This window comes from Taeniopygia guttata, chromosome 4, assembly GCF_048771995.1.
Source record: "Taeniopygia guttata chromosome 4, bTaeGut7.mat, whole genome shotgun sequence".
Taxonomy (NCBI): Eukaryota; Metazoa; Chordata; class Aves; order Passeriformes; family Estrildidae; genus Taeniopygia; species Taeniopygia guttata.
Genome location: NC_133028.1, coordinates 17,116,424 through 17,131,005, shown reverse-complemented (window position 1 = coordinate 17,131,005; position 14,582 = coordinate 17,116,424). Strand labels below are relative to the sequence as shown.

General features: G+C 36.1%; 1 protein-coding gene across 3 annotated transcripts in view; it reads left to right on the top strand.

The window, feature by feature from the left end:
• KCNIP4 (potassium voltage-gated channel interacting protein 4) overlaps positions 1–14,582 on the top strand; it is a 382,078-nt gene that overhangs the window by 27,887 nt on the left and 339,609 nt on the right. The window contains exon 1 of one of the 3 annotated variants that reach the window (XM_030270837.4): positions 13,877–14,262. The exons of the other annotated variants lie outside the window; for them this stretch is intronic. The gene's annotated coding sequence lies outside the window, so the exon portion shown is untranslated. Of the gene's footprint in view, positions 1–13,876; positions 14,263–14,582 lie in introns of those variants that run through there. 3 annotated transcript variants of the gene reach the window in all.

The window sequence follows — 14,582 nt, the reverse complement described above, 5'->3', positions numbered from 1 at the left end:
TTGGAAGTGTGATGGTTATTTGAAAACATCCTCATGATGTGCTACAATATAGTTTTCATGGATTGTCAAAAAAACATAGGAAAGTCACAATCACCTAAATTAGAATTTGTTTGTGATATTTATCAAATTATTATAGTAAATGCCATGGTACTTAACTATCCTGAGTAATCAGGACTTCACAGAATACTTAGCAATACTAATGTAATACAGAATTAAGTCTGTGAGAAGCATCTGGATGCTAAATCACACTTTCGTCCTTCTGCAAAAGGTTAATATCTCAAAATACATGCTGAACCTTTAGTATTTCTCTTCTTGGATGATAAGCAATAACAGAAGAAGAGTTTGGGGCATTGTGGGACAACTGTCATATTACTTACATGGACTGGTAGTGTTCCCATTTATCAATATTTCTATATGGGGAAATTAAAAAAGAAATTTGATAATTCCATGTGTCCTGAAACTGTATCTCTCATTTTCAGCATTGGTATTGCATTGCAAATTGAATTTTCATTTTAAAAAGAAAGGTATGGTATGGAAGATCCTAATTCAGCCATGTTTTTTCTCCTTTCCCCCTCCTTCTCCATCTTTTTCCTGTACTCATTTCAATCTGCATCCCTCATTACAGAATTACAGTCAGGAGTTTCTTTAAGTTTCATTTTCCTTTTTGTATTGCAATGATTTTTGTGTTATTGTTTAATACACACAGATAGATAGACATCACTGCATTGTACTGCAGAATGCAGCAGTATCCCCATGGCCTGTTGGTGTCAGTGTGTGGCATCACTGTTGGTGTTTCAGACATCCTCACTGGCCTGAACATGCACATCGAGTGCTGCTGTCAGGAGCATGGGGCACACCTTGTAGGACCTGCTTTTTTATTATTATTAATGCACACATTTAGCAATTTTCTTGACTTGCTGTTGTCCCTCCAAGTCTGGTGATACTCCTAGGTTAGTCACATAATTTGATCTCTGGTTTTCTGATCTCTAGTATGGGACAATAGTGGTGCTTAACCAACTCTGTATAGCTTGCTAAACTCTGCAGTTAAAATTTACTCAGTCATCATTGCAAAAGATAAATGAAATTGTTTTGCTTGACTATTACACAGTATATGACAGAAGTGGCTTTACCAAAGTGTGAGAATCACAGTATTTCAGCTGGTGGACCCCAGGTGCTTGGTACTGCCAGAAATGAGTACCTGGGATACTCACTCAGAAAAGAATGAAATATATTTAGAAGTCATAGAATATACACAGAATTCATAATGAAAAAGAAAGAAAAAAAATCAGCATATCAGAGGCAAAGCTTGAAACAAAAAAGTCAAATAACTGGTATGAATGTCTATTTCTCATTTATTTGACTTGATTTTACAATCTGAAAAGCTGGGTACGGGGGAATAACCTGTATTATAGTTCTCTATAAATTAATTTTCATCATGTAGTATGAATCTTCATTTTCTGAGAAGTATTTAATATTTTTTCTTTTACAGGAATTCAGTATGTGTATATTTTTGGAAAAAGAATATTAATTTCTTCCTAACTTGTTCCCTGCTTTTGCTCTTCTATTTTAGTCCCTTTTAGAGTTAACACATCCAATTACAAGATGGGGACAATGACAAAGCTGAAAGCTTTTGAGTTTAGATGTGAAGGCGGCCTATGCCAGGCACACATCAATTTACATGACAGTGGAAGGTCAAAAATCTCATTATTATTTGCACTGTTTATGGCTTCCTTCCTAACCAATAGCTTCAAGGGCTGAACTGTAGGTCCTAGGAAATAATGTAATCTATGAGATGATTTATTAATTTGAACCACTTGATATTGCCTAAAGCTATGAAAATAGGGATATACTAAACAACATTATTGTAATTATTCCATTACAAATCCCTTCAATTATTCATATATTTTAATCACTTGGCATTTAACATAGTGATAAATTATAATCATCTGATTACATACAGATATGTAAGGAGCTCATACAGTCTTCTATGCTGAAGGATAACAGAGACAAATGCAGAAAAATTACTTAATCCTGAAGAAACTGATTAATCTTGAACTCACCTGCTAGAATTTAGGTGGTGTTAGAAGCATTGTTGTAACCTCTTAAAATTGCCAGAAAATCTGATAGATTTGCTAGATAGAGCTGTATTCTATATTCCTGTTTTTACGCTTATATTTGCAGCTTTTTATGATGATGAAGGTTACCTTGTAAACAACCTGTGAAATTAGGAGAGAACAATATAGTGCTCTTTCCTTTAATCTGCAAAAAAGAGCATTTTTAAAATCCAGGGTAATCTTCTAAGCTGACCTTCCTCAGGCAGAGGTCTTTTCACAGGAATTGGATCATGATTTGTATTTCAAATATGATTATTGTTTATAACAAAATGAAGCAATAAAGGGATCCCCCACACATATTTAACTTAAAATTTTATCTTGCTTTCCAGATTTGTCTAGCTTGAGTTTTTAACTTTTCAATCATAATTGCTTCATGTTCCTCAGCCTGAAAAGTCTTCCATATTGAGATCTCTTTGCCATTGACAAGTGTCTTCACAGAGATGTTGTAATCCCTTTACTCCCTTTACTTTGCAGTCATTCTTTGAAGTTACTCCTCTGTTTTCTGGTGTCTTTGGAAGTTTGCACTCTAAACCAGAATGCTCATCTGAGGGGTTGAGAGGTTTTTGTGTTAGAGCAAAGATAAAGTTTTTTTGCTCCTAAAAGTGTGGTTTTGCGTTGTGCTGAACTGAAAAAGAAATTTGCTGAGTTTATCCTATAACAATAGAATGTCCTTCTGGTTATTTACTCATCAGTCTTTGCATTTGTCCATATCAGCAATTAATAGAATCTTTTAAATTGCTGATAAAATAATTGACAAGTTGGACAAAGAACTAGTGCCTTCTCCATTCATAGATCTGCTCTCATTAATGAGTGACCCCTACCACTCATGTTTAATAACATCTTACCTATGACACAGTAAAACTTAATGAACAGAGACATAGCTGAAAGCCATGAAAGCTGGTAGATGTCATAGAATAATTGAATGGCCTGGGTTAGAAGGGATCCTAAAGATCATCTAGTTCCAAGCCCCCTACCATGGATCACAGTAGTGACAATAGAGCATGTAGCTAAGGTACTGTGTCAGTCATCTTTATGTCACTTGATTTGAGAAGACACAGAAAAATACCCATGTCTAAGACAGGTAACAGGTATAACTCCTTGGTATCTTCTCAGGCTCCTTGGGTTAATAAAAAACTAAGTTTTTGCTACTGAGCTGTCAAAATGTGCAGTTACTGAATCTAAGGTTTATTATAACTCATTCAAAATGAACAGTCTCTAGCTATGCTGTCTTCATAAGCACTATAGAAATACATAAAATTTCATGGTTTTTCATCCTTTTTTTAGCATAATCTAACTCCAAACTCACTTTTTGTAAATGTGAGTTTATGTATGTATTTGCCAGAAGAGGAAAATGAGAAATGATAGTTCTTGTTCAGTAACTATGAGAAATACCCGAGTTTTCTCTCATTTAACAAATATATATAAAAATGAGGCTTCTCATTGTTTTTCATATATGTCTTCCAATTTATATGTAATCTGCTGCATGGAAAAAGTGTGAGACTATTAAATTACAGCTATTCTATTTCTTTCCTGCAGTACTACTCTGCTGTAAGAACACAATATGGAGATTCCTGAGAGTTTACTAGTTCACTAGGAAGTGACAACTTTGATTTTCTGACAGGTAGTGGTGGAAGTTTGCGGAATGCTTTCTGTCATCTGGAAGTGTTAGAATAAAGCATGCTGTTGATGAATCTGCTTCTGTAGTTTCTGAATACCCTGTATCACTGTTCCCTTTGAGGATTTCACTGTAACAGTGTAAATACACTGTCATTGCTCTACCTGGACAGGCATTTAACAAAGATTGACAGTACATAGTCAAAGGCAGCACCATGCCTTGAATACTCACGAATGACAATCTTTTAAATAGTGTTGGCCTGCTAAACCACTTTAAAAAGCTGGGTTTTTTTCTCCAACCTATACAATAATCAGCTTTTCCCTGACGTGATCTTATGTAAATGTATCGCTGGATTAAGGCTCATGCTGATAAAGTTCTTTCTGTAATGAAAAGTTCTGATTCAATATTTCAAGATTATTTTGAGGAAGAAAATGCTCTCAGGTATTCCAGTTTTGGGAATTCTGGAAAGTGCTGGCAACTGTAGATAGTCTTTGATGTACAATTTGGTTACCCTGTGCCCTGGAAGAAATTTTAGGTGGCTAGAAATATGAAAGTGTATAAGTGCATTTATATAAGTGCGTAAGTGTGCACTTACATAAGTATGTAAGGCAGTGTTTCTGTACTTAAAGAATATTCTTCTGTGTATTTTGGAGATGGAGATTAATAAATTGATGAGGAACTCCTATGGCACAGTTTTATCCACACATTTAGTGCACATAAGGATCATTAGGCTCTTGTAGAAAATCAATAGCTAGAACCTGGCTATTAAAGGGTCTCTAGTTTTTGATATTCTGTGTGCTAATTACTGAGTAAAGCCATCTCTTTTAATATAGTTTTATTTGTTTGGTATCTCATTTTGTGTGTTTTCTGTTCATTTTCTCTGAGAAACTGCAGCCACAAAAGCCACTACATCTAGAAATTTTTCTAATTGCCTTATTGTTCTCTCCTGTTAGACTAAGCATTTAGAAGTTCCCACTGCTGTCACACACATTCACAACACGCACTAAATCTTTATAAAGTAATAATTTTAAATTCTATGGTTGGCCCACATGGTTAGTGGCGGGGGCACTCAGCCTACCTGATGCTGGTTCAGCTTGAACCTAAATTGCAAGTATTGATCAGCTTGGCCTGTAGATAGTTAGAAACAACTGGATTGCTTTTCTTAATGACCATGTAGCATGCAACTATATTTGACCACTGTTCATGTTGCCTAGTGTAGTGAAGGCTAAACATTGCTGGACAACTCTGGAAGCAGAGAAAGCTACTGCATGTTTCTGAAGAGACAGTTTTAACTTGCTATCTGTTAACAGATAAAATAATTCAGGTAAATTATTGACATGAGGCAGCAAAAACATGTCACTTAGTAATTGAACTTACTAAATGGTAATGTGATTAAATACCATATATAGAATGTAGTAGCCCAAAAATTGCATAAAAAGACTCCTTCTATTACATTTTTAAATAATAAATAACTTCCTTGCTTGCCAGCATTTTTTCTGTTTCCCAAGTTCCTCTCATCTTACCACAATGTGAATTTCAATCTGCTATCGTGTTTGGTCTCACTCCAGGACCATTGAGGAAGAAATCATAGACGGAAAAAAGATGAAATAGATAATTTTTCAGTGTTTGATAATCACCTGAGTATGATTTTGGAAATAGCTGGACACTACATGACTTTCCTATCCACTGTAAGAGCTGGAAATACTCAGCATATCACAAAATCAAGCGTTAATGATGTGAATTCAATATAGTGCAGCAGATTATATTCTAAATTTATATTCTCTCAACCTCTGTTCAATCTTTGAGGCTGTTTGTATATAGGAAAATATAAATTATTTGCAAAAAAAATTAAAATGTTAGAAGAACATATAAAAGCCTATATTAAAATTCAGAAATTTCCAGTACTTTTATTTCATCTTCTTCATAACTTTGTTGTCTTTGCATGTATATCCAAATAAACACAGCTTTAAATTCTATCTGGAAATACCTTTTCTTTTACCTTCTATTTCATTTTCTCTGAGATGGTTATCATTATTTTTCTGAGCATAAGGTAACAAGCATGAAGTCAATGAGATTATAATTTTCAATGTGATTTTACTTAGTGCAACATTATGTATCAGCCTAAAAATGCAGGTTTGTATCCAGTCTGCATTGTTTTGTCTGAATATGGAAGACCATTTAAAAGTTTAGCTGATACCTCATCACGGATCCAAGTGACAAATATGTTCATACTGATTCATGGGTACTGTCTCCAAGCAACGTATATATCCCTGGTAAATGAGGCTTCTGTGTCTTTTTGGAGGAAATGGATGAGTTATGTTCTACTGAAATATGAAATCATAAAACTTCTCCTGGTTTATAATGAATTTTATTCAAAACTAAAATGAAATATCAGACCTTTTTGCCTTCTCTTCCCAAGCATAATGCACAGAAGCATTCTTCTATTTCCTTGAGCTCCTTCTTCAGTGATCATCTTATGGATTGTGGGAGGATGGATTGTAGGAGAATAGAGATAGGGCTGGACGCAATCTTGCCCCTGAGGAGTTGCATCTGTGCTAATTACCAAAGAGCAGGAACAGCCCTGCCCTCAACAGGTCACATCTGTGTCCAGTAAGGATGGGTGTTATAAAAGAGTAGGTCTGCTGGTTGAGAGGAGAGTTGGAGTCAGTTGGCTGTGCTGCTGTGAAGAGCAATGGTTAGGTGCTTGTGCAAGGGACAGTAAGGGTCAGGCATTCATATTAGGGATGGAATGGGTCAGATGGTTGTGCTAGGGACAGGAAGGGTTAGGCGGCTGTGATAGGGACAGAACGAAGTCAGCCAGCCATGTGGAAGAAAGAGAAAAGGAGTCAGTGCTGTGAGGAGCTGCCCATGAGAACTCACAGAGAAATTAAGAAAGTCTTACACTAAGAGAATAAACTAAGACTGACAGTCAGTTCCCATCCGCCGTTGATCGGTGCCAAGCACCGACACTGATAATTGGTGGCTTGTATGGGGATGGATCCCAACAATAGATAAATACTTCCCATGGGCAAATACATTTTTAGAAGATTCTCATTTCAGCTTGTCCATTGGTTGCTCAGCTGCACCCCTTTTCCTCTCTCTTTTTAACCATTTAAAGGACTGTGCCTATCAACAAGGCATTATAGCATCTAAAATAATTCAGATTTTGTTCCTCTTCTTCAGTGAATAAAAGACAGCAATGATGATTGCTTTGTAGCAGTAAGGAAGTAATTTTGTACATTTATTATTGTTATTAGATTTGATGATTTATTATAACATTTTTTTTATTCTAAGCTCTTTATGTCTGAAAAGACCTCAGATTAAGAAGAGCATACCGTAAAAATAATAATTTCAGATTCTACTAATAAATTGTTTATATAAACAAGGAGTTCAAAAAATGGGTCATGGAAATGTTGTTCAATTAGCTTCATTTGTTAGTGCTGCCCCATCTGCAGGTCAGTCTTTGATAAGCAGCTTTTTTTGCAATAGGAGTTGATGGTAATGAGCCCTTTCGGTTACCAGTGCTGTGCTAATAATAAGTGTTTTTCACTGCTTCCAAAACTACTTAGAGTTCATAAATAAGTCACAATCCCTGTGAGGTTTACATGGCATTATAAAAAATTGGTTAAATGGATATGTGAGACTTGAACATAGTTTCTCTGTCCTGTATTGGGTGATCTGTGGAAAAAAAATAATGATTGTTTATGTGTCCTGGACAAGTTTATTCTTGCTGTTTTTTGGAAACTGTGCCACAAAATAAGGATGGACAGTTTGTGTTTCTTTAGATGCAAATGATATGTAAACAATAAAGATGCACAAAGAAAGGAAATTCTAGTTTGTTTCTAGGGATATTTTGACAAATATAGGGCTAATTAGAAGCTTGAGCAGAAGTAAAATTAAGCATTTTCCAAAGTCGTGATCATCTGAAATAAACTAGTGATAGTTATGAGTTAACCTGGAATCTTCTACTATTTATGTCAATGTTTTTCAGCACAATAGATGTAGAGTCATAAATAAAGTAAAGGCAGTTGCAGGAAGGGTGAGTATCTAGTCTATATAATAAGCTCGAGACCAGTTTATAAATGAATGCCTCTTACTTGTTATGATGCAAAGCATATGCCTTATATATTATAGAACAGTGTTTACAATTTTATCATTACTATAAAGCACAAAATATGATTAAAACAGCTACTGATAAATATGGTTATTTGTAAAACCTGTAAAAATAACAATTTAAACCAAGAACAAACAATTTCCAATAAATTCTAGTGGAACTTTCTCTTTAGAATTTGTTGTCATTTCTATCGGTTTACAGAAGTTGATACAATAATCTACTTGTATTCATTTCCTCTACTTTTTGTCCATCCTTCCCAAAATTGTACTCCTATGATACTACTTCTGGTATAAAAATCTTTATTGCATAAGTCTCATAAAGCTTTATTCTCATCTGTTTCAGTTTTTAAACTTTTAAAATATGAGTTTTTCTTGTTGAAGCATGATAATATACAGATGTAGAAAAAAAAAAGTATCTATTTGTATGGAGTCATATGGCCTTGGGTATATTCATCCTGTGATTCTAAGATTAGGAATTTAAACAATCTAATAGACTCATTAATTCTTCATGAGCTATGACATTGATAGTGTTTTCTAGTAGATTGCTACCCTTTTAAAGTATAAAACAGACCATTCTCACAAAGAAAATTAATCAGTCCTGGCAAGTTTGCCTTACTCGAGTTGTCTCTCTGACCTCCCTCTCCCCGAGTTCCTCTCAGTGGCAGAGGATGGACCTTTTCAGCTTTGGAATACCCAACCCAGGGAGTCTTCTCAGCTATGGGATTCTGCTGAATAGCAAAAAAAAAATTCTAAGAGTCATTGCCTTTCATAGCAATGGCATGCAATTTTTCAAATTGCTAAGTTACCTATGAAAAAGCTTTTACAAATAACTAAAAAACTTCTTAGGGCTTGCATATCCATTTTGTCCTTGCTCATTAATCCAGTTTTCTCCTGTAATTTTGGAAAATGAAATGTTGCTCTGTACCTGAAACAAGTCCTGTAAGAATTTAATCTTTGACATATTGGTGAGAAAGCTTATTCTTGGCAGCTATAAAACTCTGATTTTTCATCAGTAAATAGATTGTTTCTCTTTGCTAAGAAATACTTATAAACACTGAAAATCTAAAACTGTCTGCCACTTTAACCAAGGGGAGTAGACATATGCACTCTGGAGAACTGGGAATAGTAAGCAGGAATGTTTTAATTACCATTAACAGTGGATTGACATTAAAATCCTTTCTAATCATATCACAGTCATTGTCATGTCTCATATCACCATAATCTGACGGGAGGCAAGCCTTTTCTCTCGGTTTAGTTTGGCCACTGAATGATCCAATGAGAGCTCAACCCTATAAATCTATAACACCAAGAGGGCTTGTTATGACATGAAATTCCTCTGCACAGCGAAGGAGCTCTCTAGAATTCCTCTCCACCAATGTTTGCCCTTGCTTGTTGCTCATTGTTTTGATGCAGTCAGTTCATTGTTGCAGGTATCACCAGGTGTTCTGTGACCCACACAGCACTCTGTGATAATGTGAGTGGACACAAATATTTTCCTTCTAAACCAGAAGTCCTGAATGGAACCTGAAATCAATTATTAACATGTGTTGTCCCAGAAAAATGTTCAGAGTTAAAAAAACCAAAAGAATTCTGGAGCAGTCTGCCCCGCTATTCCTATTTTTTCCTTGTCTCCTCATTTACAATACAGAGATTCACCGTGCACGAACAGGCAAGACCTATAGACATTTCATATATAAAAGATGATTACCTTTATGAGATGAGAAAAAAACCAGTGTGATTTCCCCCATCCTTGTGTAGTATTTTCAAGTGCCTCCCACAGAGTTTCCAGAGAGACTATTACTGCTCAACCTTTCCCTATGTTCTAGAAAAATTAAAATTTACCTGTTTTCTTTTGGCAAAAGTAGAACCTCAAATTTTAGTCAATATTGAAGCATACAGGAAGCTTTTGTTACCTGGTATTTATCCAACTGCTTTTTTTTTTTTTTTTTTCCTATAAATAGACAAACAGATGATGAAAAGGATAAAAATATGTAAACAAAGTTCAAGTTAATCCAAGAGCAATATACGGGGGTGGGGGGGGTGGTGTGGTGGTAAATAAATAACTGATAAATTTTTGCTGATATCTTTTTCTGTTCCATTTTTCATTCTACAGAAAGAGAATGAAATTTTCCTTTCCACTCACAAATCCTTTCCTTTATCTACCAAAATCAGGTATCATAAAATACTATTGAAACTTGCCTCTGCTGAGAAAAACAAAATCAAAGCAAGCCCTGCTTTTTCTCTGAAGCATCTCATTGTAATATTCCTTAATATGTCAGCAGTCACCCACACATTCATGCAGAACTGGATTCTGTAAGCTTGCCCTATTTTTCAGTATTCATTTCACAACTTATAGCTGCAATCTCTAGTGGCCCAAAGTTTTCAGCAGACCTCACTGGTTTAATCTAGCTTTGTTGAACTTAAACAATTTCTTTACAGTCATCAGTGGAAGTTCTTGAAGTACTTGTGCGAGAGTAGTCAGCTAAAGCAACTAGACAGTTCTGTAAAAATTTTCCCCAAATTCCATCTAGGTGCCAGTTTTGACTGTTTCATCTGGAATATTCAATATTCCTGAGATATTTCTCAGTCTATAATGATGCCTTTGCTCTTTCAAGATGCTATTTCATTACTGAGGGAAGAATGATACAGATTTCCATGAATCCATGTAAAGTTCAATTTCATTTTTCAAAGGATCAAATCTGATCAAGCAATATTAATATAAACCTTCATACACCCATGTCCACTTACACATGGCTAGAAGATATTTCCTTGTAGTTCAAATAAGTATAGCTCAAAATATCTGTAGCTGTGTGGCATCATGCAGACCTTATATGATTCATCATCTTGTGACTCTGGAGTTTTTAGCCTGTATAATTTAGATCACTCATAAAAATAGTTATTTAACCATCAATAGGAAATAAAAAAAAAAAATTCTACAAAAAACCCAGCTTTACTTTTGGGTGTAATTGATTACAGATAAAATCCAATAACATGAAATAATGAACTGCTTTGTTTAGGCAGTCCCTGTCTCTGGGCACTGTTACAGCTGTAGTAAACAGTTGGCATTTTCCTAACTTGCATGTGCTCCAGAAGAGTTTATGGTCTTGGTTACTGCTGCAGTATGTGTAAGGGCTCAGACCAAAGGTATTTCAGCTTATTTGCAGATTATTGGTCCACTTTTGTCTTGTTGCATAGGTCAGTTTATTTTCCTTCTGACCTGTTTCACTACTCACTCCCAACTGAAGGATCTCCCCAGATCCTGAAGTTGCTCAGGCTCTCTGAGTGCTCTTTAAATTCCTTTTTTGTTTCACCTAAATTATGAAATTATTAACTGTATTTTGAGAAAGGAAGGATCCTGTGCAGCCTGGATTGAAACATTTTTCACACATGCTTTTCTTGTGTTACTTCCAATATGACCAGTTTTTCTCTAACATTGTATGTAATATAGTTTTACAGTCCTTGGGTTTGTAAATGTGGAATTCACTGTCAATCCATTTCCTTTCCTCAAAAGTCAGAGTCCACAATCTGAAGAGAAGGAGGTAAAGCAAATTAAGATCTTCAGAAGCCTGATGTTAATTCCTTTTCTAAATCATTATTACGATTATATGAAGTACAGCATCATTTGTTTGAAAAAATTCAGTGGTACCTTGAAATTTAGTGTTCTAGAGTTTAAGCTTATTTTAAACTCACTACAAAATTATAACATGATGATTAATATGACACAGAACCTTTTCATGTATACTTCTATTGTAGAAGAAAATTGCTATGGACTTGATTAAGGTTTGAAGTAAGGAAACAGATAGATTCAGTGAAATCTGAACATCTTGACATCTTCTGAACCAGTTTTAGAAAAAGTACATCCTTCTAGAGATTTATCCCCCACTAATATCTTCAAATCTGTGGCAAATAAGACATGTTTTTCAGGTGCACTGAAGAAAATGCTGAAGATTTCAGTAAGGATTCTACTTCTCCATTCCCTCTTGAATAGTGTTATTGAATTTCTGCATTTACACATCCCATCTCTGGCAAGACTCCTCTGTATTCTTGTACCTCCTGAAGACTTTATTTGAATGTTGTGTCGAAGCATATCCAATAGCCCTCTCCCATTGCATGTGAACAGTTGCTCCATGTCTAGGCAGTACAGGTTTGTGTTTATTATCCCACCGTGGGAATCATTCTCCCAGCGGCTTCTCTCTTCTCCTGTATCTGGTTCCCCATTCACACTCCCTGTGGGTTAATTATCTCTGAGATGAGGCCCTCTGGGAAGTATGGCAATGTGTTGTGAGAGCTGGCCTTTGAGCTGGGGCATCAAGGATTTTATAGCTGACTGTTACATGGGCAGGCAGTTTCTCTGAGGGCTTATATCCAGAAAAATTTAATTTGAATTACGTTAACAACATTTTCGAGTTTCAGCTGTTTGGAGCTATACTACAAGGTGCTATATTCCAGTGCTCATGGACATAGGATTGGTTTTCTCCTTGCACTGGACAGGAGCAATGTAGATGTGTTTCACCAGAGAAGATGAATGACTTTCTGCAGATGCCTTGCACAGACTGATCAGAAGAAAACATCCAGTGCTCTAAAGGATGAACTCTAGTTTCTAGAGTACACTAATTTCATTCAAAAATGGGATGTAGGAATAGTTAAGAGCATTCTCTTTTAAAAAGAGCTATTATTTCTGTGTAATAACTAATACCCATGCTTTGTTCTTGCAAATCAAAATTCTGTTCCAGTAATCATCTGGAAATCCAGACTGAATATTGTGTGGTGAAAATGTATTTCTTAGCACAGTAAACCCAAATTTAAAATTAACATTGTTTTGCAGAATGCCACTTTTGAAAGATATAAGATAAAAGACCTGTGAAATATGCTTAAATTGGAAGAAGTTTTTCTGCTGAAGTTTCAGAAACTCTGTTATCATATTGAAATTCAGCTTAATTTGGTAGTGATTTGTGATGGGAATACAGCCATGTCTGGAGTGCTGTGTCATGCTAAGGGCTCAGAGGACATTTTGCCAGCAAGCATTGTTCCAACAGTGCAAATTCAAGCCTTTTCAGTTCTAAATAGTAGTGGGCCTGAAATATGTTCCTAGATGTGAATCTGAGTGGAAGTGCTTCCCTTTACTTTGGCGGCCTGAAAATCGGTTGTTAAGGCAAATGCTTCTCTGTTGTTATGGACAGAATTTACTGACAGCTTTTTTGATAGGCTGATTGATAGGCTGTTTCCACAGGTGGAATTATTGTTCTTGCCTCTGTGGATAGACCTGAGATGTCTCTGGTTCTTATAGATAGGTATGGGGTTTTGTGTGTAACATGTTGCAAACAGCAACATACTTAAGCTCTAGTTCAAAAGTCCACAGGAAACTTCATGAGCATAAAAGTTGCAAATGTATGTAATTGGCATGAAGATTAATTCAGTTCAAAGGGAAGCTGACTGATTAAAAAAACTTTGAGTTCCAGTATTTTATAAAAGACAAATTGCAGAAAGTGGATACTTGTTCCTTTGCATCCTTTGATTGTTTTGTATAATCAGTAGGAGCTCCTGATGGAAGTGAAGGCGGTGAGGTGCTGTGTTCCATTGTGCTTGCTTTCTTTAGGAAATAGGTTTACAATTGAAAAGTCATATTTGTCTACCAAACTCTGGTGTGTACAGTGCCAAATTTTTTTTCCTTTGACTCCTTCCTACCTATTGTCTTTAGAAATCACGTTTAATCTTATTAGATGCAGAATGTGTGTTAGGGGAAAAAGAGTGGAATGAAAAAGGGTCACTTTGGTGTCCTGCCACAGGCTGGGCACAGTTTGTGTTTGTAATCAGAGGCTCCCCTGGTGCAGTCTGTGGCTGCTTGGCAGAGGGCTGCTGCGGCTGGCAGGCTGGGTCTGGCCCCAGCAGCTCTCATCCCCTCGGTGTCTCCGGCTGGAGCTCGCTGAAGAGCAAACAGGAATGCTGCTGGGGGCTCCTGTGTGACCTTGGAGTGGCACCAAAGTCCTGGCACGCTGGGTAGGTTCCTTTCCTTCGGTTTGCAGCCCTGAGCAGAGCTCTTGTTAGGTCCTAGTCAGTGATGGTTGCTGCTAACGGCCTCTGGCTTCTTCCAAGTGTCAGTCTGCAAAGAAAAATAATGCCATGTGGAAATTTATTGGTCTGCCTCTGTGAATGAGAAGGTGGTGTAGAGAAATGGTCCCCAAGCGTACAACTGGCTTTAAGTGGCTCAGCTGCTTTTCTGCATTTGAGTGACAGTGGCATTAAGGCAGCACAGAATCCCAACTATTCATCTTTTCTGGGTAGAGCAGCTGTCTTTCAGTAACAGCTAGAGGAATGCAGCTCTCCTCTATGACACTGATGTCAGGCAAGCTAAGATAGGAAGGATAATAGGCTCATGCATAGAGGATTACATTATTTCCTTTACCTAAACAACTGACTAAGGTAAGAGGTAAATATTTATTTGCCATCTAGAGATATTGCATATTTTTTGTCATTTAAGTTAAAATAAGTGTTTTAAAAATATTAGATAAAATCTGATTTTACCCCATCTGTATATTTTACAAATACATTAATGTTCCAGATAAATAATTAAAACCAAAGGGATAATAATACACTAATTCCACTTAATTAATACTAGGAATGTATGAGCTGAGAATGGTCAATGAAATTCTAAATATTTTCTCTTTATCCCCAGTCCACCTCCTCTCTTCTCCCCTCATCTCCCTTACCTATAATCTTTGGATTTAAGTTGTGTATATATT